General features: G+C 40.2%; 1 long non-coding RNA gene across 1 annotated transcript; it reads left to right on the forward strand.

Moving 5' to 3' along the window:
• The first annotated feature begins 3,677 nt into the window (after positions 1 to 3,677).
• On the forward strand, positions 3,678 to 3,918 carry LOC145939639 (uncharacterized). Its single transcript, XR_014425858.1, has 2 exons — positions 3,678 to 3,738; positions 3,853 to 3,918. It is a non-coding gene; the product is annotated as an uncharacterized LOC145939639 (long non-coding RNA).
• The last annotated feature ends 17,227 nt before the right edge of the window (positions 3,919 to 21,145 follow it).

The following is a 21,145-nucleotide window of genomic DNA, read 5'->3' on the forward strand; positions in this document are numbered from 1 at the left end:
CGTTACCTTCTCTCGCCTAATAATATCGATAACAAGAGACAAGATATCGCGTAAGAATTCTTAAGTAGAATTCTAGAATTAATTTCGCTCTGGACGTGGTTCAATCCTCATTTTACCTATAGTTGCAACGCATACCGTAGGCACAAGCAACTTTCTGCCATTTCCTCAACTTCCTTTCGTTGTCGAGCACCCAGCGATAGTGTCTGGTGACAAAGCTCCCATCAACACCCTACGTTATTTCCATCGTCGACGACAGGCATCCTTCGTATGCCCGAAGACATTCTCCTTAACCATCGACCTTCCTTTTGAATTTGTATTTAAGATCAAATGAATAGACGTATCGAATATTGATATCTCACTCCCTCAAGTTCACCCTTCATGTTATCTCACGATAGTTCTTATCTAACTCATTATAAACCCTTCATTCCGACCATATAACCCCTTGTAGATGAGCAACCCGAGAAACAGAAAACCACGTCGGAAAAAGAGGAATCATCGAGCCGGCTTGAAAACTCGCGAAGCCCGCGTTATATCGACTTTACGCTGGCTTAAGCGTAAAGCACTTAAAAATAAGCCGCGTGTCAAATCGTGCGAAATAGTATCATTTTCTCCCGATACATTGCGTCGCTTAAAGACTTCATCTTCTCGACCTAATACCTCAGGAAGCTTTACTACCGAACACAAGACAACGCCTGTAATAAACCTACCGTCAGGCTTAGATTCATACTCCCCTGAATTAATATTATTCTCTGAATTGTATCAGAACATACGTTATCTAAAGGAAAATTACATTGCATATAACCATCAAGAAGAATCTCAAACTAACGATTTAATCTCTCAACTAAAAGCTCAACTCCCTGAGAATTTTTTAGAAATAGATGAGTATGACAATTATATAAATTATTGATATATGTACAGTCGGCAGCAATGAGGTTGCGACATTTTTTTTTGAATGAATTTATGAACGCGCACTCAAGTTCAGGATGCGAATGACTGTCATATGGTCATGCGCGATGAGCGATCACGACGTTGTCAATTTGCGTATACAGTGTGTAACATAAATTTAAATGCCGCGCGCGGATAATTCATATAATAAACAATAAATTCAACACAAAAGTATAATGTCAGTAGAGCACATTACAAGCAATATTAAATTAACCTGTTTTGTATCTAGTAATATGTATTATAAATAGAGATAAAGTATCGCATTTATATTTTATATCATAAATATAAATGTTGTATAAAAAGAATGAAAAAAAAAGAAAAATATTATCAAAAATTAAATTAATTCGATATATAATTTTATATTTATATATTCTTCTATTACATTACATATTACATATTATTATATATTTACATCAGTTTAAACGTATATTATACTAATAATAAATTTAACAATGAAAAGTAACGTTAACGATTAATAAATTATGAAACTAAAATAATAAAAACAAATCCGTGAACAAAACAAACTTTGGCAAATCTTAAACATTTTTAATTATTATATACATTTTTAATTATTAAAAACGGGTAACGCTTCCTTCATTCTCGATTACTGCAGTTAATCTTTGGGGCATAGACGCTATTAAATTATTAAATAAATCGGGTCTTGCGCGAAGACCATCCCATTGATCGAAAACAGAATGCGCAAGTGCCTCACGCGTTCGCTGAATTCGAGGGTTCCAATTTGAACTATTATGCCCCAAAGATTTTCAATGACATTCATGTCCGGGGACTTGGCTGGCCAGTTCAACGTCCTAAGGTTGGGTTGTGCGGCCAGCCAATTCTGGACAGCTCTCGCTCGATGGACCCCTGAATTATCCCGAATGAAATTTACGTAAGGTATGCCGGGAAATGTTTCCGCAATATATGGCAGTATCACATCGGATAATATGTGGATGTATTCCTCGCTGTTCATATGCGGTGTGGTCTGAACCAGTGGTCCAGGACCATGTAAGAACATACATCCCCAAAATCCCAATGTGATGTGTCCAGATCGTTGACGGAAACGAACATTTTCCTCGGCATACCTTGTTCCTTTCATTCTCCATAATGTTACTTTTCCGTTCTCATCCGTACTAAACACTTTTTCATCCGAAAAAATCGTTATATTCCATTCGTCATTCCAGCCTAAATGCTCTAACGCGAAACCTATCCGTTGCTCCTTATGATTCGCTTGCAATATTTCTTTTTCGGCAGGGATATGGTGGAAATATCCGTTTTCTCTGAGCCTGCGCCGTATAGTGTCCCATGAACATGCCAATCCATTATCAGCTTTTATCTGTAAGATATTAGAATATTGTTTAAATATAAAAATCTTATACAATATTACAAGTTTACATATTATATTACATATTTGTATTGCCTTAGAATGCCATGATTTTTTAAAATTAAAAAATTACTCTAAATAACAACAATTTTACAATACAAATCATTAAATAAATTTAATATTTTATTTCTAAATTGAGTTGATAAAATAATAGAAAAATTACTTTTTTTGATGACTGAAAGCCATTCATCCTAATTGAATTTACAATGATCTCCTCTTGCTCTCTTGTTGTGCATTTTTTTTGATCCAAGATATGCCCTGGATCTACATGGCCTTCCTTTTCTTTTTTTTTCACAATTCTATATACTGTCGCTCTCTATAATAAAATACATATTATTAAAGTCAAAAAATAAATTTTATGACTAACAAAAAAGTTCAACATTTTATAAACGCTTTTTTTTAATTCAATGAATGTTTTAAAAATTTATTCATTTAAAATTAACTATAAGTTAAGTCAAAAGTGTTATTAACTTTTTAATTTTATTATTTAACTTTTTTAACTACTTAACTAATTATTATCTAACCCTATCTTGATTAATAATATAATATATAATGAATATATAATGTATATCTTACGTGGACATTGCATAATCTTGATATTTCCGTCGGACTCAATCCCACATTAGCATATGCAATTATTTCACCTCTTTTTTCTTGCGAAATTGGTCTAGGCATTTTTATAATGTCAAAAATCTAACACAATTTTATATTAAAGTCTTATTGTATTTATTTATACATCGAAGCAAGTTGAAATAAACGGACAACAGAATTTCTGTGTGCAATTTGAAATAAATGAACATTCTGTTGTTCACTTATTTCAAATTGCACACAGAAATTCTGTTGTTCATTTATTTCAACTTGCTTCGATGTATAAATAAATACAATAAGACTTTATTTCGCAGGAAAAAAGAGGCGAAATAAAATTGCATATGCTAATGTGGGATTGAGTCCGACGAAAATATCAAGATTATGCAATGTCCACGTATAAGCTATACATTATATATATTCATTATATATTATATATTATTAATCAGGATAGAGTTAGATAATAATTAGTTAAGTAGTAAAAAAGTTAAATAATAAAATTAAAAAGTTAATAACTCTTTTGACTAAACTTAGTTAATTTTAAATGAATAAATTTTTAAAACATTTATTGAATTAAAAAAAAAAAACTATATGTAAGGTAAAGAAGGCAAATTAAAAGCCGAGCGCGGTAAGAAAGGCGCAAATATCTTAATTAATGTAGATTTATTTAGAACTTGTACGTTTCGGTCCATGGATTTGGACCATCTTCAGCATCTAGTAGCATAAAAGGTTACAGTAAACAAAAAAGAAGAATCTATCTCATGGTATTCTATCTCATGGTTGAGGGACAAACACTGACACACTATCGGATGAATTAATTTTATTATGTACGTAATCGCTTTATAGTCATCGCTTTACTTATTACTGTTACGCGTATATTTATATTCCATGTCATATATCTTTTCTTCTTTTTTGTTTACTGTAACCTTTTATGTTACTAGATGCTGAAGATGGTCCAAATCCATGGACCGAAACGTACAAGTTCTAAATAAATCTACATTAATTAAGATATTTGCGCCTTTCTTACCGCGCTCGGCTCTTAATTTGCCTTCTTTACCTTACATATAGTTTTACTATTAGAGCCTTTTTTTCTATATTTAAAAAAAAAACGTTTATAAAATGTTGAACTTTTTTTTAGTCATAAAATTTATTTTTTTGCTTTAATAATATGTATTTTATTATAGAGAGCGACAGTATATAGAATTGAGAAAAAAAGAAGAGGAAGGGCGTAGATCCAGGGCCATATCTAGGATCAAAAAAATTCACAACAAAAGAGCAAGAGGAGATCATTGTAAATTCAATTAGGATGACTGGCTTTCAGTCATCAAAAAAAATAATTTTTCTATTATTTTATCAACTCAATTTAGAAATAAAATATTAAATTTATTTAATGATTTGTATTCTAAAATTGTTGTGTTATTTAGAGTAATTTTTAATTTTAAAAAATCAAGGCATTCTAAGGCAATACAAATATGTAATATAATATGTAATAAAACTTGTAATATATAAGATTTTTATATTTAAACAATATTTTAATCTTTTATTTTAATATTTTATCTTACAGATAAAAGCTGATGATGGATTGGCATGTTCATGGGACACGGCGCAGGCTCGGGGAAAATGGATATTTTCACCATATCCTTGCCGAAAAAGAAATATTACAAGCGTATATTAATAGCGTCTATGCCCCAAAAATTAACTGCAGTAATCGAGAATAAGGGAAGCGTTACCCGTTTTTAATAATTAAAAATGTATATAATAATTAAAAATGTTTAAGATTTGCCAAAGTTTGTTGTTCACGGAATTGTTTTTATTATTTTAATTTCATAATTTATTAATCGTTAACGTTAATTTTCATTGTTAAATTTATTATTAGTATAATATACGTTTAAACTGATGTAAATATATAATATGTAATATGTAATGTAATAGAAGAATATATAAATATAAAATTATATATCGAATTAATTTAATTTTTGATAATATTTTTCTTTTTTTTTCATTCTTTTTATACTACTTTTATATTTATGATATAATATAAAAACGATACTTTATCTCTATTGATAATACATATTGCTAGATACAAAACAGGTTAATTTAATATTTCTTGTAATGTGCTCTACTGACATTATATTTTTATGTTGAATTAAATGTTTATTATATGAATTATCCGCGCGCGGCATTTAAATTTATGTTACACACTGTATACGCAATTGACAACGTCGTGATCGCTCATCGCGCATGACCATATGACAGTCATTCGCATCCTGAACTTGAGTGCGCGTTCATAAATTCATTCAAAAAAAAGTGTCGCAACCTCATTGCTGCCGACTGTACACTTAATTATACGTGCATTTAATATATTATTCTCATCATTGCCTCAACAATTAATTCAAATGCTACCTAGATCTACTGAATTAGACGTCCAAGGATTAACAAACGACGACGCAAATTCAATTATAAATATAATTATCGGGTTACTAACTGACGTTTTAGAAGGAACTATTGATATCGATCAGCTCATAGTCTGCTTAGATAATCTTCATATCCTTGGTGCTCAAATAAACGTCGAATTCACAGACGATTAAATAAATATCAAATTCATTTTATTAATTACCCCCTGAATTATTATTATCCAGATGAATAAACAACTTCAAGGCTTAATTTGCAATACGATTTACCAATTAATAGTCAATTTGATCTATGAATATTTGAATGGTAAAATAATTTTCGATCAAGTTATAACTATTTTAAACGACATCGAGATATCGCTAAGAGATTCGATACTCCCAACTAGTAACTAATACCCCCACTCCTGTGACCTACAACATTCCCTAGATCCGTAATTTCGGTCCTAGCTCTCGGCGTCCCAGGGGTATAGCCGGTACGGGGTAGGCAAACGCTTACCCCCGAATCCCGCGAGGAAAGGGACGACCCCACCTGGGTGCCCCGGCGAGGAAGGGCCGAGGGTTCGCGGGGGAGGGGTGGTGCCCGAGGTGGAGAGGGCAGCGGCGGGGGCGGCCCGCCGTGGCGGGGACGCGGAGGCGAACCCCCTCGTTGCCGAACAAGCAGACGCCTCCCTGATGGGGTGAACTAAGCGGGATGGATGCTGGGCGAGGGGCGCTGTGCCCCCCTCGCCCAGCAAAGTTAGAAAGAGAGGGCCGCTAGGGCGGAGCAAGTCGGCGAGGGGCGCGATGCCCCCCTCGCCGGATATGAAAGAGGGAAGGCCTGTAAAGGCGGAGTGATAGTACTGGGAGGAGGGCGAGGGCGGGTGTCGCCCGGCTGGTGGCTGCACGGCGTGAGTCCTGCGGCCGGGAGTTGGGCGGCGCCCGTCCCCGCCCAGGCCGAGTTACTTCCCCAGGGGAGGGCCTCGGTGACGCCCCCGGGCCGATGGTCGAATTCCTTAAAGGAAGGGACCCGAGCCCTGTGGCACGGAGGGATCACAGGGGCTCAGACAACTGAGCCCCATTGCACGTGATCCCCCCGGGAAGGGACGCGGCAGGGGCGGCCCTCTCACCGGTGCCCTAGAGCGCCGGTGGGAGGGCACCACTGCCTGCGGGGGGCTCCCCCCCTTCGAGGGGGGTGGGGGAGTTCGCAGAAGTAGGGCTCCCGGAGCGTTGGCCGAATCTCCCGTCCCTTTTGGGAGGGGGAGGGGGCCTCGTTCCGGGAGCGGGGAGTGGCGGCTCGAGCGGGAACACTCGAGCCGTGATCCCGCCCCCCAAACTTTCTGGGAGGGCGCGGCGTTGGGGCGGTGCCCTCCTGCGCCGCAACCGGGATAGAACCGCACGATGCGCGGGGGAGAGTATCTTCCTTTCGGGGAAGATGCTCTCCTGGGATAGGTAGGGCCAGGGGGTGGCAAGAAGTAATGCTTCGGCAGTTCCTTGCCACCCCCATAAGCGCCAGCGAAGGCACCCGCTGTGGTTTTAGTGAGGTAGGTCTTGGGCCCCCTGGCCGATCCATTAGTGGATCGGCCAAGGGGAACAAGGAGTCCCACATAACCCTCGTCCCCTACCCGAAGGGCGAGCGGTACCATGATGGTTTCCACAGCACAAAAAAAAAAAAAGGGGGTATAGCCGGTGTAAACAGGTTGCCTCACAAAAATAGAGAGCACCCGTTTTCTCACTAGCCTAGGCATAGAGAGAGAAGGAAGATCACTCATACGTGACAATAGAAAGGCGATTTCATTACTACAACGATCTCTATAAATATTCATGAATTGTATGTAGCCCGTAAAACATATATCGCATTGCAAAATTGAACGTGCCTCCATGGATATCGCGTTTTTACAAATGCGGCAGTTAACAGGGTTCATATCTCCGTAGATAATCCCGTGGCCAATTATGAATAACCTTCATGGTTTGTTTGGTCGTAGCAATCTATACAAATTTTATCGCTATCCCCTATGGCTTGATAACCTGCTACGCGCACACATCTTATCTGATACAAGTCTGGAAAATATCTTAGTAAGAGAGGTGGTTTGTATTTAAAATTTATCCTTAGACACATTATATGTATATAGTAATGATTTTATAAAATCCGTGTATTTAATGTATAATTAATGTTCCTTCCCCTTTTATTGATTATATATGCGCATATGAGGCGAAAATAGTTGTTACGATTACTGTATTAAACAAGTAAGGGTCCTAAAGTTAAAATAGCGTTAAGGCAAATATGACAGAGGTCATTGGTTATGATAATTGAAAGAAAAGCAAAAATTATAAAAGATATAAGGTAGTCAACAACTTTGCATGTCGATAAAAGAGAGGACTGTTGTCCACCTTTAGATTGTTCCAGGGTCTCGGAGCAGTTGGTAATCACAGGCGATGGTATGCTGTAAAAGAAGGTAACTGCATTAAATCCTGGAATAATGTTTCGTCGGCGATACCAACATCTGCAACCAAAGGTAATACATATTAATTTCATCCTGGCTCAACATGGGCGATTTTTAACTTATTCACATGAACAATTCCAAGTTTATTTAACTAGAATTTTGACATTATTCTGAGGTAAAATCTTTATAACTTCATGGGGGCCTGTATATTGATCGGCAAATTTTGCTCTTGCTGGTTCTTTTAATAAAAATACTTGTGATCCTACTTAAAAATTCATTAAGTCTCCGGTCATAATAACGTTTGCTTCGCTCTTTAAAGGTTATAAGATTTTTACGAGCGTCTTCTTGTGTGTCGCGGATTTTATTAAATAAATCAGTTAAGTAATCTCGATAAGTAATTTCTAAATTACCTTCTGCAGGTGGATGGGTGGAAGGTAATCGGGCTATTCGACCGAAAACTAACTCAATGGGAGAATATTGTGTATCTTCGTGAACACCAGTATTATATGAGAACATTGCCATATTAATATAATTATCCCAGTCTCTTTCCCTTTGGATTCGAGTTTTAAGATATTCAGTTAACACGTGGTGTGATCTTTCGATAGGACCGTTAGACTGTGGGCGATAGGCAGTAGTTTTAAAATGTTGTATATTAAACATTTTTGCTAAATTTCGTATTAGACCGAATAGAAAATTAATTTCTTGATCTGTGAGAATGGCTTTAGAAACGCCATATATGGAAATAAAATTTTTAGTGAGTGCGTCTGCAATAGATAAAGAATTTGCTTCTCTTAAGGGAACTGCTACAGAATATTTAGTTAATAAATCTTGCATAATTAATATATATTGATTTTCGGAATTTGTTATTGGAAGGGGACCTACTATATCGAGGGAAACCTTATCGAATGCGGCTTTAGGCGTATCTTTTTAATTATCATGGGTTGCTTCGTTTTTATTTGTGTTAATTTCTTCAGTTGACATTGACGGCATTTCTGGATGAATTGCTGGATATCCTTTTTCATGGTATTCCAATGATAATAAGGTCTTATTCGATTGTAGGTTTAAGTGATTCCTTTAACCGCCGTGAGCGGAAGAGTGATTTTCGATTATGAGAGCTTCGCGTTCCTCGACAGGAGGAGTTTGAACTAAGTTTCCGCAGACAGTGGTATGGTAATTCTCGTAAAAATTCTTGAATCTGACTAATTACGTAACGCCATGGTATGTCGTCGAAACGATCGGTTTTACTGATGCTAAAAGAAGCTAATCGTAATTCTGTTACAGCATCCAAGAGGGAACGTATGCAATTTTTTAAAGCGGTTCTAAACGCGAACGATTATTTAATCTTATAGGGATTAATATCAAGGTTCTAGATTTAACTGTTTGTACGTTTACTCTTTCGAACATGAGGTGTTCGTATGCGGGTAGTAAATTAGCTTTTTGATATTCCTTAGCACCATTGTCGTAAGGAGTACAGTCGAATTGAATGAAAATTAAATGAATGAAAATATCATTTTGTCTCAATAAACTGTCGCGAGTTTCGGTAACTAACATTAAATCAGGGGTTCTATAAGCTCGAGCACTTCTTCGTATATATGATGACCTTCGTGTAGATCCATAATTGTTCTTCGATTATCATTGGCTTCATCGTCGTCATCGCTAGAAGATTCTTCTATAGATACATCGGTTTCTTCAGAGTGTTGATTAGGAGAGGGGGTTTCAACGGGTTCATGATATTTTTTAGAATTACTTGATACACGTGCGGGAGGGGTTCGTTCGATGGTTCGTCATAATCGTGATTAGTGAATATAGGAACGGTATGGTTGATAGATGGATTTCTGGATAAAGCGTCTGCGTTATTATTCAAGCTTCCCTTTTTATATTGTATCTTGTATTCATAATCTGCTAATTTCGTTCTCCACTTCCATAATCTAGAGGAGGGATCTTTAATTGAATATAGCCAGATTAAGGGCTTGTGATCTGTGATAATAGTAAATTTCCTTCCGTATAAGTAAAGTCGGAAATGATTAACACAATAAACTATAGCTTGGTATTCTTTCTCAATAGTAGAATAATTCTGTTTGGCGCTATTTAGCACGCGAGATGTATAGGCGATCGGCAAATCTTTTCCGATTTGTCCTTGGCTAAGTACTCCTCCGATAGCATATCCGGATGCATCGGTTGTTAAGATAAATAGTTTGGTAAAATCAGGATATTGAAGTATAGGTGCGGAACATAAAGAGTGTTAAAAGGTTCAGTTTGATTTTGTTGCCAATTAAACGTGCTGGTTTTCTTTAACAAATCTGTTAATGGTTTAGCGACTTTAGAAAACTGCGAAATAAATCGTCTATAATATCCGGTTAATCCTAAAAATTGTTTTATATTTTTTTCATTTATCAGTACAGAAATGTTAACTATGGATTCTATTTTCTTTGAATCAGGTTTGACCCCAGTATTCCCGATAATGTGTCCGAGATAAGCTATTTCGTGACGCAAAAAGTACTTGTTTATTTATTAGGAGAATGAATGATAAGGTAAAAATTTAAAGAAAGATCACCAGTCTAGCGCAATCTATCCATCTCAGTCACGTGATGCGAAATCAAGAGTACTCGGATACGTTGATCAAGAGTTCTTTATTCTATCTTCACTTCACTTTACAATTCTATGCGCGACTGACAAAGTTTAAGAGTCAACGTGGTTGACGGCTAACGCGTGACTTTATACAAAACGCAATAACGTCGTGATACGCTATGCCGTTTAATATTATAATGCCGAAGTCCCGTAGTGCTGTTATGCCGTACAGCGATGTAATTTCGAAATGCTGCGATGCCGTACGGCGATTATAATGCCTTGATGCCGTACAGAAGCTCGAATTTTAGGGGTTTAAATACCCGCCGAAATGCGGAAAATCCTCGTCTCGTGTGCAACTTCTTTCTGGTGGGGGTTTCTCAAGAAATTCTTTCTTAGAACCTTTTATAATAAATTATTCAATATAAGGGGGTTACAGCTAGAAGACCAATAAGATCGGATGTACTAGATATCTGAGTAAATATGGTTATTCAGTTGTGCGGAGGTGGGAAAAATGTATCTCTTCTATGCGAGGTCATAAAATCCGGGAGTGTTTGCGGTTTTACGATTGTTAGATTGTCTGTGATTCAGGTACCAGCACCCCATGACACGTGAGAGATGCGAGCGAGCATGGACCCTTGCTCGTGATCAGAGGGGGGTCGCGATTTCGGCGTTTTATAGCTATTGCCTCGTGACACAATTTTAGGAGGGTTCGCGCATGACGAGGAGGAACACCATGTGTCCAGGAAGGAATTACGGGGTGTCATCAGGAGAATAAAGAACGGCAAGGCGCCGGGACCTGATGGCATCCCAGGGAAGACCTGGGGCCTCGCCTCAAAGGAGATGATGGATCCCCTGAGGGACCTGTACACTACATGTCTCAGGAAGGGTAAGTTTCCCTCCTTATGGAAGGAGGCCAATCTAGTCCACCTTCCTAAGGCAGGCAAGCCGCAGGACCAGCCGTCCGCATACCGGCCGATTTGCTTGCTGGACGAGGCGGGCAAAATCTTCGAAAGAATTATTGCCAACCGCCTCGTCCGGCACCTGTCCCGGGTAGGACCGGATCTTAATAAAGATCAATACAGGTTCCGGGTCGGGCGCTTTACGATAGACGCTATCCAGAGAGTGCGCTCGACCGCGGAATCCGTGATGGAGGAGGGCGGGGTGGCGTTGGCGGTGTCGCTAGACATCTCCAACGCATTTAACACCCTGCCCTGGCGGCGAGTGGGGGAGGCTCTGGAGCACCATCAGGTGCCCCCCTATCTCGTCGCCACGATCCGGGACTATTTCCGGGATAGGAAAATATCCTATACGATCCTATCCTTACGACCGGGATGCGGAACGGCGAGAAAGGCAAATGTCGTGTGGCGTTCCACAGGTCAGTGTTGGGTCCCCTACTGTGGAACGTCACATACGATGTGGTCCTGCGGACTGCCATTCCCGCCGGCTGCAGCGTCATCTGTTACGCCGATGACACTCTCATCATAGCCGGCGGGGAGAACTGGAGGGACGCCGTGGCGAAAGCAAATATTGCCACGGCAAAGGTGATCCACATCATAAAGGTGATAGGACTAAAGGTGGCGCCCCACAAAACCGAGGCTACCTTCTTCCACAAAGGAAGACGTGGGGCGCCACCTAAAGTCAAGATCAGGGTGGAAGGCACCCCGGTCGAGGTGGGGACCCGGATCAAATACCTGGGTCTCCACCTCGATAGCCGTTGGGCCTTTGGCGAACACTTTCGCCAAATATCCCCCAGGGTGGAGAGGGCGGCTATGGCCTTAAGCCGTCTTCTCCCAAACCTGGGTGAGCCGGGCGAAAGTGTTCGCTTGTACGCTGGCACCGTCCACGCAATGATGTTGTACGGTGCTCCCATATGGGCGGAGAAGGTGGTCGCCACCTGCAAGCTGCGAGACAGCTTACGTCAATTGCAGCGGCGGGTGGCGAACAGAATCTGCCGGGGGTACCGGACAGTCAGTTGAGTGGCAGTGGGGGTACTCGCTGGAGTACCCCCAGCTGAAATCCTCGCCCACATGCACGCAGAAGTGTACGGCAGAGTACGCGAACTGCAGCGGGCGGGGATCGTGGTGACGGACGGTGCCAGACGTACCATTAGAGGGCAGTCTCGGCGGGTCTCCATAGATCGTTGGTCGGGCATGCTGGAAGATCCAGCACTGCCCGGCCGGAGAACCGTTGAGGCAATTCAGCCTATCCTGACCCAATGGCTTAATAGGTCGAAAGGCGGGATGACCTTCAGAATGACCCAGATATTCACCGGGCATGGATGCTTCGGTGAGTATCTGGGTCGAATTGGAAAGGAACAATCCAGGGTGTGCTGGCACTGTGACTGCCAGTGCGACACAGCCCAGCACACCCTGGCGGAATGTCCGGCATGGGCCAGCGAAAGGGAGGAGCTGGTGTCGGTTATCGGCAGGGACCTGTCCCTGCCAAGAGTGGCAATAAAAATGGTAGAAGAGGAGGAGGGATGGAGGGCGGTCTCCTCCTTCTGTGAGAAAGTGATGCTCCAGAAGGAGGAGGCTGAAAGGGAGAGGGAGAGACGGGGGAGTAGGAAGAGACTCGCCCGCTCCCCTGAGTCCCGGGAGGAGAGGGACGACTCCTCCTGGCTGCCCAGGCGAGGAAATCGCCGTGGTGGGGGCCGGGGGAGGTTTGGGCCCCGTCCCGTCCCAGGCAAAACTGGGGTGGGATGAGGTTTTCGGGGGGAACACCGGACGCTTAAGTCCGGAGTTCCACCCTCGAAGACCTCGCGGGAGGGATAAGGACGGTTCCCCTTGACTCGTCAAGGGAAGCCATCCGAACCTCGAGGAGAGCCCTCGGCTGACGACCGAATCCGCTAACCCTTTGGGGGCGGAGGGAGTCCCAGCCGGGGGCCGGGGGGCCGGGGTTCGAGCGGGAAAACTTGAGCCTCGATCCCGCTCCCCACTAACACGGGAGGGCGTGACGTGTGGGTGGTATCCCCCTTGCGTCACAACCGGGACGGATCCGCACGATGGCGGACGGGGACTCGCATTTGATCCTTGGATTAGGCGATTCCCCGGGGAAGAATAGGCGAGGGGGTGCGAGGACGGCATGGGATACCAGCATCTCTCGCACCCCCGAGCATCGCCCGAGATAGGACACCCGCTGGGGTTCTAGTGAGGTACACTTGGGCCCCCTGGCCGAACCTTTCGAGGCTCGGTCAAGGGGAACAAGGATTCCCACATAACCCACGGCCTCATCCCGGAGACGTGGGTATCCATAAAGGATTTCCCCAGCGCATCAAAAAAAAAAAAAAAAAAAAGGTTTCGCGCATAGATATGTATACTATATAACTATGTATAGTTCTAATAATTTGCTTATTATTTGCCTTCTATGAAATTACTTTCTATATAGCTTATTCGAGGTCGTTCAATTTAAATTGTCTTCAAACAAAATATTTAATTTAATAGTATTAAAAAAATTATTTCAACTGCGGTCTACCCGATCATCATAGCAAGGACTGTCCGACTAAAAATAATGGACTTAAGTGTTTCCAGTGCGGCGAGCGTGGTGTCACGTCTGGGTGACCTTCCTTCTCTCTTTATGCCTAGGCTAGTGAGAAAAAGGGCGCTCTCTATTTTTGTGAGGCAACCTGCTTACACCGGCTATACCTCAGGGATGCCGAGAGCTAGGACCGAAGTAACGGATCTAGGGAATGTTGTAGGTCACAGGAGTGAGGGTATTAGTTACTAGTTGGGAGTGTCGAATCTTCCAGCGATCTCTTCGATGTCGTTTAAAATAGTGATAATTTGATCAAAAGTTAGCTTACCACTTAAATATACATAGATCAAATTGACTATTAATTGCAAAATCGTATTGTAAATTAAGCCTTGAAGTTGTTTATTCATCTGAATAATAGTGATTCAGAGATTAATTAATAGAATGAATTTGCAGTTTATTTAATCGTCTGCGAATTCGATGCTTATTTGAGCACCAGGGATATGAAGATTATTTAAACAGACAATGGGTTGATCGATATCAATAGTTCCTTCTAAAACGTCAGTTAGTAACCCGATAATTATGTTTATAATTGAATTTGCATCGTCGTTTGTTAATCCTTGGACGTCTAAATCAGTACATCTGGGTAGCATTTGGATTAATTTGTTGAGGCAATGATGAGAATAATATATTTAATGCACATATAATTAAGTATACATATATCAATAATTTAGATAACTATCGTACTCATCTATCTCTAAAGAATTCTCAGGGAGTTGAGCTTTTAGTTGAGAGGTTAAATCGTTAAGTTGAGATTCTTCTTGATGGTTATCTGTTATGAAATCTTCCTTTAAATAACGTATGTTCTGACACCATTCAGAGAATATTAATTCTGGAGAGTATGAATCTAAGCCTGAAGGTAAGTTTATTACAGGGGTTATTTCGTGCTCATTAGTTAAGTTCTTGGGGTATTAGTTTGAGAAGAAGAGGTCTTTAAGCGACGCAATGTATCGGGAGAAAATGATACTATTTCGCATGATTTGACATGCGGATTATTTTTAAGTGCTTTACGCTTAAGCCAGCGTAAGGTCGATATAACGCGAGCTTCGCGAGTTTTCAAGCCGGCTAGATGATTCCTCTTTTTCCGGCGTGCTTTTCTGTTTCTCGGGTTGCTCATTTACAAGGGGTTATATATGGTCAGAATGAAGAGCTTTAATAAGTTAGATAAAAACTATTGTGAGATAACATGAAGGGGAATTTGAGAGAGTGGGGTATCAATATCAGATACGTCTTTTCATGCAATCTTAAATACGAATTCAAAAGGAGGGTCAAGGCGTAAGGAGAATGTCTTCGGGCATTCAAAGGATGCCTCGTCGACGATGGAAATAACGCAAGGTGTTGATGGGAGCTTTGTCACCAGACACTATCGCTGGATGCTCGACAACGAAGTTGAGGAAATAGCAGAGAGTTGCTTGTGCCTATGGTAAAAGTATGCGTTGCAACTATAGGTAAAATGAGGATTGGACCACGTCCAGAGCGAAATTAATTCTAGAATTCTATTTAAGAATTCTTATGCGATATCTTGCCTCTTGTTATCGATTTTATTAGACGAGAGAAAGTAATGAGATGTTGTCTTCGGGCATACGAAGAATGCCTCGTCGACGATGGAAATAACGCAGGGTGTTAATGGAAGCTTTGTCACCAGGCACTATCGCAGGATGCTCGACAACAACGGGATGCTGAGGAAATGGTAGAGAGTCGTATGGACCTACGAAAGGTATGTCCAACGGCTAGAGGTAAAGTGTGGATTGGACGACGTCCGAGTGATATCAAGAGTACTGTTTCTACGTTAATATTGCTAAATTCTGATATTGATACCTTAAATATAATATGGGAAGGTAATTGTACTCTGATTTAATAAATCTTGACTGACAACGGGAAACTGTTAGCTGCATGCGGTGCTTAACAGTAGATTTCGTTTATTTGTTTTAGGAAGAAATAATGATTGAAAGAAAATTGTCAGTCTTGCGCATCTTAGAATTAGAATTTGTGTGAAGCGGTGTGTTAAATAGTCTGGATAATTATAAGTACTTATCTTGTGATAGACTGTGAACTTCAGGCAGTGGATCGTTATACGCTCGTTCGCGCCTTTCTTCCTTCTCTAGGACCTCGGTCGCGAGATGTTTGATAAAATCAACATGCTCGAGTTTTGATCCACAAGAGTTCTTTATTTAACTTTTACTTTATAATTCTATGCGCGACTAACAAATCGGGTATGTCAACGCTGTTGAAGGCAAACGTGTGACTTTACACAGAATGTCGTAGGGCTGCAGAGATGATGTGCCGAAATGTTGCGGTAGAATGCCGTTAATGATATGCCGTAATAAAGCTAAGAATTAAGGATTTATTTACCTATCAAAATCTAGAAAAATATTAGTGTCGTGTGCAGTTCTCTTTTGATGGGGATTTCTAAGAAAAACGCTTTCTTGGAAAATGTCGCAATAAATTGTACTAAGAGGTCACGATGCGATGACCCGCAAGAGCGAGCGCTCTAGGTGTCAGCTATCAATTTACGAGCGTTAGATAATCTGGACCGGATATCGAAGTTCGGCGGTGCGCTTGAGATGAGAAGCGACGATTCCAAGAAGCGTCTGATTTTATATAATTCTTTTGCGGTTTAAACGCTAGCATCCGATAACGCGAGGGAGATGACGAACGGAAGCAGATTATATTGCCTATGATCAAAGAGTGTTTTTTGGCTTTTAATTACTTGGTGATTTGTGAGCTGTTTTTAGAGGGGTCCGCGCATAGATATATGTTAAAGTTTCTTACAGTTCGCTAAATATTCATTTGTACGTTTATGGAATCATTTCTTATATAATTTATTTTATGTTATTTAATTAGAATTCTTAAGGTTTGATAATTTATAGTAAACTTGAGTTTTAATGCAATAGGGTAAGATTAAATTATAGAATTATGATTTCATAACATGATATCGAGAATTTCTTGTTCTCGTTTGACTTAATTCTATTTTAATCCTTATAATAAAATATTCTCCTTAATCATATCTACGTGGGCCTCATTTATAAGTCTCTTCATTTAATAATCTACACAATAAATCTTAATGATTTTGGGTTCATTATTGAAATCATTTAATGACTGAAATAAGGCTTCGTAAATATAATTGCGGACTGAATCTTAAAATATTAAGTGTTTGAACACTTTTAGTAATTCATCAAATGCTTGTCGCAAGTTTGTCATTACAATGCATCGCAAGATAAAGATTTATGGAACATTCCTCATAATAATTCTGTCAGTGAATAAAAATACTTCTAAAACTTATTACTGTAAGTATGCAATGGTTAAGTAAAGTTCGACAAGTTATCGTGTTTCTGATTCCATAAATAGTATTATTATATTGCTTAATTAATATTGAATATTCATATATAAGTGGGTTAGTCATGATTAAATATTTATTCTTATTGCTAAGGGTTAGTTCCATATAATAGCGGCTGGTTAGTTTTAAGTATACTCTCAGTGGTCTCGGGCAATGTTTGATTGGTCGGATCGCTAGTTCCTGGTAGTTACTAGTTAGAACTAGATAACGGGAGACTCTTGATTTAGTGTATGGTTAGTAATTAATAATATAAGTAATTAATAATATAAGCTTGATTCTAGTCTAAACAATCATATGCAAAGAGAAAAATTATTAACTATCCTTAAATTTTAAGTATCGGCGCAGGAAAAACAGTAGCGCGCAAAAAATATGGTTTCGTGAAAATGGCGGGACGTCACACCTTCCCCCTTATTTAAGAACAAATTGTGATGTATTCGAAGGAATTTGTTCGAGGTCTTTTTTAAACGATCTCTTAAATTCTGATATGAATTAAGATCGGAAACATTATTAGTAGTTGCTGATTCGATGTTGGATGAGGCATTATCATTTGTTTTTGAAAACCCATAAACGATTACGGTAGGTTCCTTGGAGAGGTCTTCAGGGGAAGACGGTGGCGGTAGTCCCTTGGTTTGTTTTTTCTTATCGGTCTTATCGACAGGTCCTCGTGCGAGATGAAGTAGCAGATGAGTGAGAGAGCTCCAAATGGCTCCAAGCAATTGCATGCTCCATCCGTAAGCAGAATGTAAGGCGTAACCGTGAATAGCTCTATCGACGAAGACTTTTATGATGCGAATAATTATCAGATTGCCAAGGATTCCAGCGGTTGCGGATCCGAATGAAATAAATCCGCTCCATACTCGTGAGGCGGCATTCTCGGCAATTTTATTGAGAGAGGCTTCGTCCAATAAATTATACATGGAGACAGCATCGGAGTTAATGGAGTATCCCGTAATTCCTCTTGCAAATGTATTTAGAAGAGCGGGTTTCTCCGCGGGGAACATAATGTGGTCCCTCAGTTATTCTATGTCTTCTTCAAAATATATTCCGCTGATAGCGAGGGATCCTGGCGTCAAATAATCCCAGGTTAATGTTGTCATTGGTTTTAATTGTTGCGGAGGTAACTGTCTGATTTGAGGTGTAAATTGAATCCAGGTATCCTCGATATGATACATAGTTGGTAATTCAAAACTGCATTCCCTTTGATTTCCGTATTTAGAAATTATTCGGGAATTATGGGTGAGAAACAAGGAAGTGTTGCGGGTGATTACAGGTAATTCCGTATAACATTCCTTTGTTTTCCTTACTACAACATCTACAAGTATGCATTTGACGATGTATGTGGTTTCTCCGGTTGTAACTGCCATACAGCAGGGTTCTTTCATAAGGCGATATGAGAATTCATCTGGTTGAAGAGTAGCGAAAGAGAGGGCGTTGGTGATTACCTGTCTTTCTAATTCGCATTTTTGTTGCATAACATTATAATATAATAAAGTCATTTATTGTCGGATGTGTTTTTCCACGTATACGAATTTAGAATTCATATACGTGAATATATCCAGGTTGTCCACGGGGATGATACCTCGGCTGGCGAAGGTATCTCCCTGCTTTGTTTCTAGAATAATGAGTTTAGGGTGCTCTGCGCAAAATAAGGTATATCCGCACAAGGGTTGTTCTTTTGTCTTCGTGAGTGCGAACGTAACGTCCGTCACATCATAGTCAGGCTATAAATAATCGGAGAAGGTGGGTTAGTTGTATTATCTGTAATTTTAGTTGCTAAACCCTCATTAAGGACGTCATATTGATGGAAATTGCAAGCAGATGTTGGCACGGGTTTCCAATACGAGTATCCGTTTTCTGAATCAATGCAAAATCCTTCACTCAAGGGACAAATGGTTCCGGATTTTAATATTATTTTTCCGGAGTTTAATTGTACGGGAACGTGCGATGTCCTCAAGGAGATCTTGACAACTGCTTGAACGATGACTGTTCGGTCGTCGCAAATTGAAGCCGAAGAGCGTAGGGGAAGCGCGCAATGGAAGTGCGAGAGGACAGAGAACGAGAGTTTCGAAGGCACAAGATGGAAAACGTTTATTGGCGCTCTGAAGAATACAATGTATCGCGGCGAGAGGGTAGAGCCAGACGATGCGGCGGCGCCTGCAGAGATTCGTTATCTCGTGCTCGATTCAGCGAATCGCACACCTGAATCTCCGTGTCGTGATCGAAAGAAAGACTTTCTATTCGCAGAGTGATACAGATTAGGCCGCGAGAATCGACTACTAAGTGAAGCCGGACCGCCGTAACGTGGGCCTTTTATTGCATCCGACCTTCTGGAAGGTTCTAGGATACAGATACGGTCGCCAAACGGCGTGATGTTGCTGTAATTGGTCGTCAGGAAAGTCGGAGGGCATATCTGTTTTTATTTTTGTGGAGCGACGGTTGATTGCTCGAATCTCGAGCGATCGCGCTCTGTAAACGCGTGCGCGGTGCGCGTCCGGCGCGGGAGCGGGCAATCGCGGATCGGGAACGCGCAAGTCGGCTGTCTGACGCGCCGGCTCCGAATTCGCGAACGCATCCGCGATTCCGAACAATGACGTTGTCCCAGGTTTCGTAAGGGTCGGAGTACTGAGTGTCTTTGCAGGTTCCGTCGTTATTAGTGCGTTCGGCTAAGGTGAGACTATGATAAGTGGTCTGATTAGTCCTTAGTCCATGAATGATGTTGCCATCCCCGAGGGAGAATGTTTCATTGTGAAATGCCCTTCGGCACACTGTATATCCGGTTTCGTGGATATAATCTGCCTTTCTGTTATGGACTACGGAGACATGCGAATGGATTCCGCAGTGATAAATTGTCCGTGATATTTCCACCTTGCATTGGATAACTTCTGCATGATTGTAGTCCGAGAGTTGTAGGAGTTGCACGTAGACGTCGGTTGAATTGGGTTTCCGTATATCAAGCATTGCATTTACCAACATCGAGCAACGATACCGAAGTAATATTCAGGTGTTGTCCGCCACAATCGAATTCAATAAGAGCGTGAATCGGATTAACGAAGACGAGAATCGCGAAGTACGACACATGTCTGTAATAATGCATAGTGAAGTATATATATATATATATATATATATATATTCTTAATCTAATTATTTGTGTATATAATATTGCCTTAAGGTTACGATTGTATGTGTATACTTTGTATTATATAGCTTTGTAATCAAGAAGGATATATATATATATATATATATATATGATTATAGTTGAATATGTATTTTTATTCTACTTATACATATTATATATATATATATATTTTTTTTTTGTTTTTTTTTCTTTTGTGTATAGTATAAGAGGTATCCTTTTGCCACACCGAGTAAGATATGGGATTATAATTGAATATATGCACATTTTATTCTAATTAAAATTATGAATATGCAAATGAAAAATTTTCTTTTTATATTGTTACGTCCAGACTCAAGGAAGGAAGAGTCGAAAGGAAAGACATAACTAAATTTATATTCGAACGACGGCAGACTATCCGTCTGTTCGACCCGAACGAACGTCTGGGCCCAAATAGGTCAACGACCGCAAGGATCGCTCTTACTCTATTTAAAGGGCCGTTCGCTCGGTGGTCCCTTTTCGGCAAGAGAATTTAATCTCTTTTGCGCAGGATGGGACCTTGTGCGATGTCGGTTTACGGGAATGAGTGGGAACGGGTTATAAATTAGCAGAAACCATTTACGTTACAATTATAAATTTATTTCTAATAATGCAGCAAACGAAATTCTATAGATAATGATAATATAAATAATAATCAGAGATGTTCGCTAAAGAAAGGGTGAGTGTATGTGTGTGGTTCGCGGGTGTCACATAAGTACGGAGGTTATCAATCGGGACATGAAGGGGGGAGAGTTTATTGTCTAAATATATTATGATCCCGATTGGTTATTACAATACTAACATCACCTTAATAATTAA

This window comes from Prenolepis imparis, unplaced genomic scaffold (genome assembly GCF_030444845.1).
Source record: "Prenolepis imparis isolate NDT839.2.m4 unplaced genomic scaffold, iyPreImpa1.0 SCAF_8, whole genome shotgun sequence".
Classification (NCBI taxonomy): Eukaryota; Metazoa; Arthropoda; class Insecta; order Hymenoptera; family Formicidae; genus Prenolepis; species Prenolepis imparis.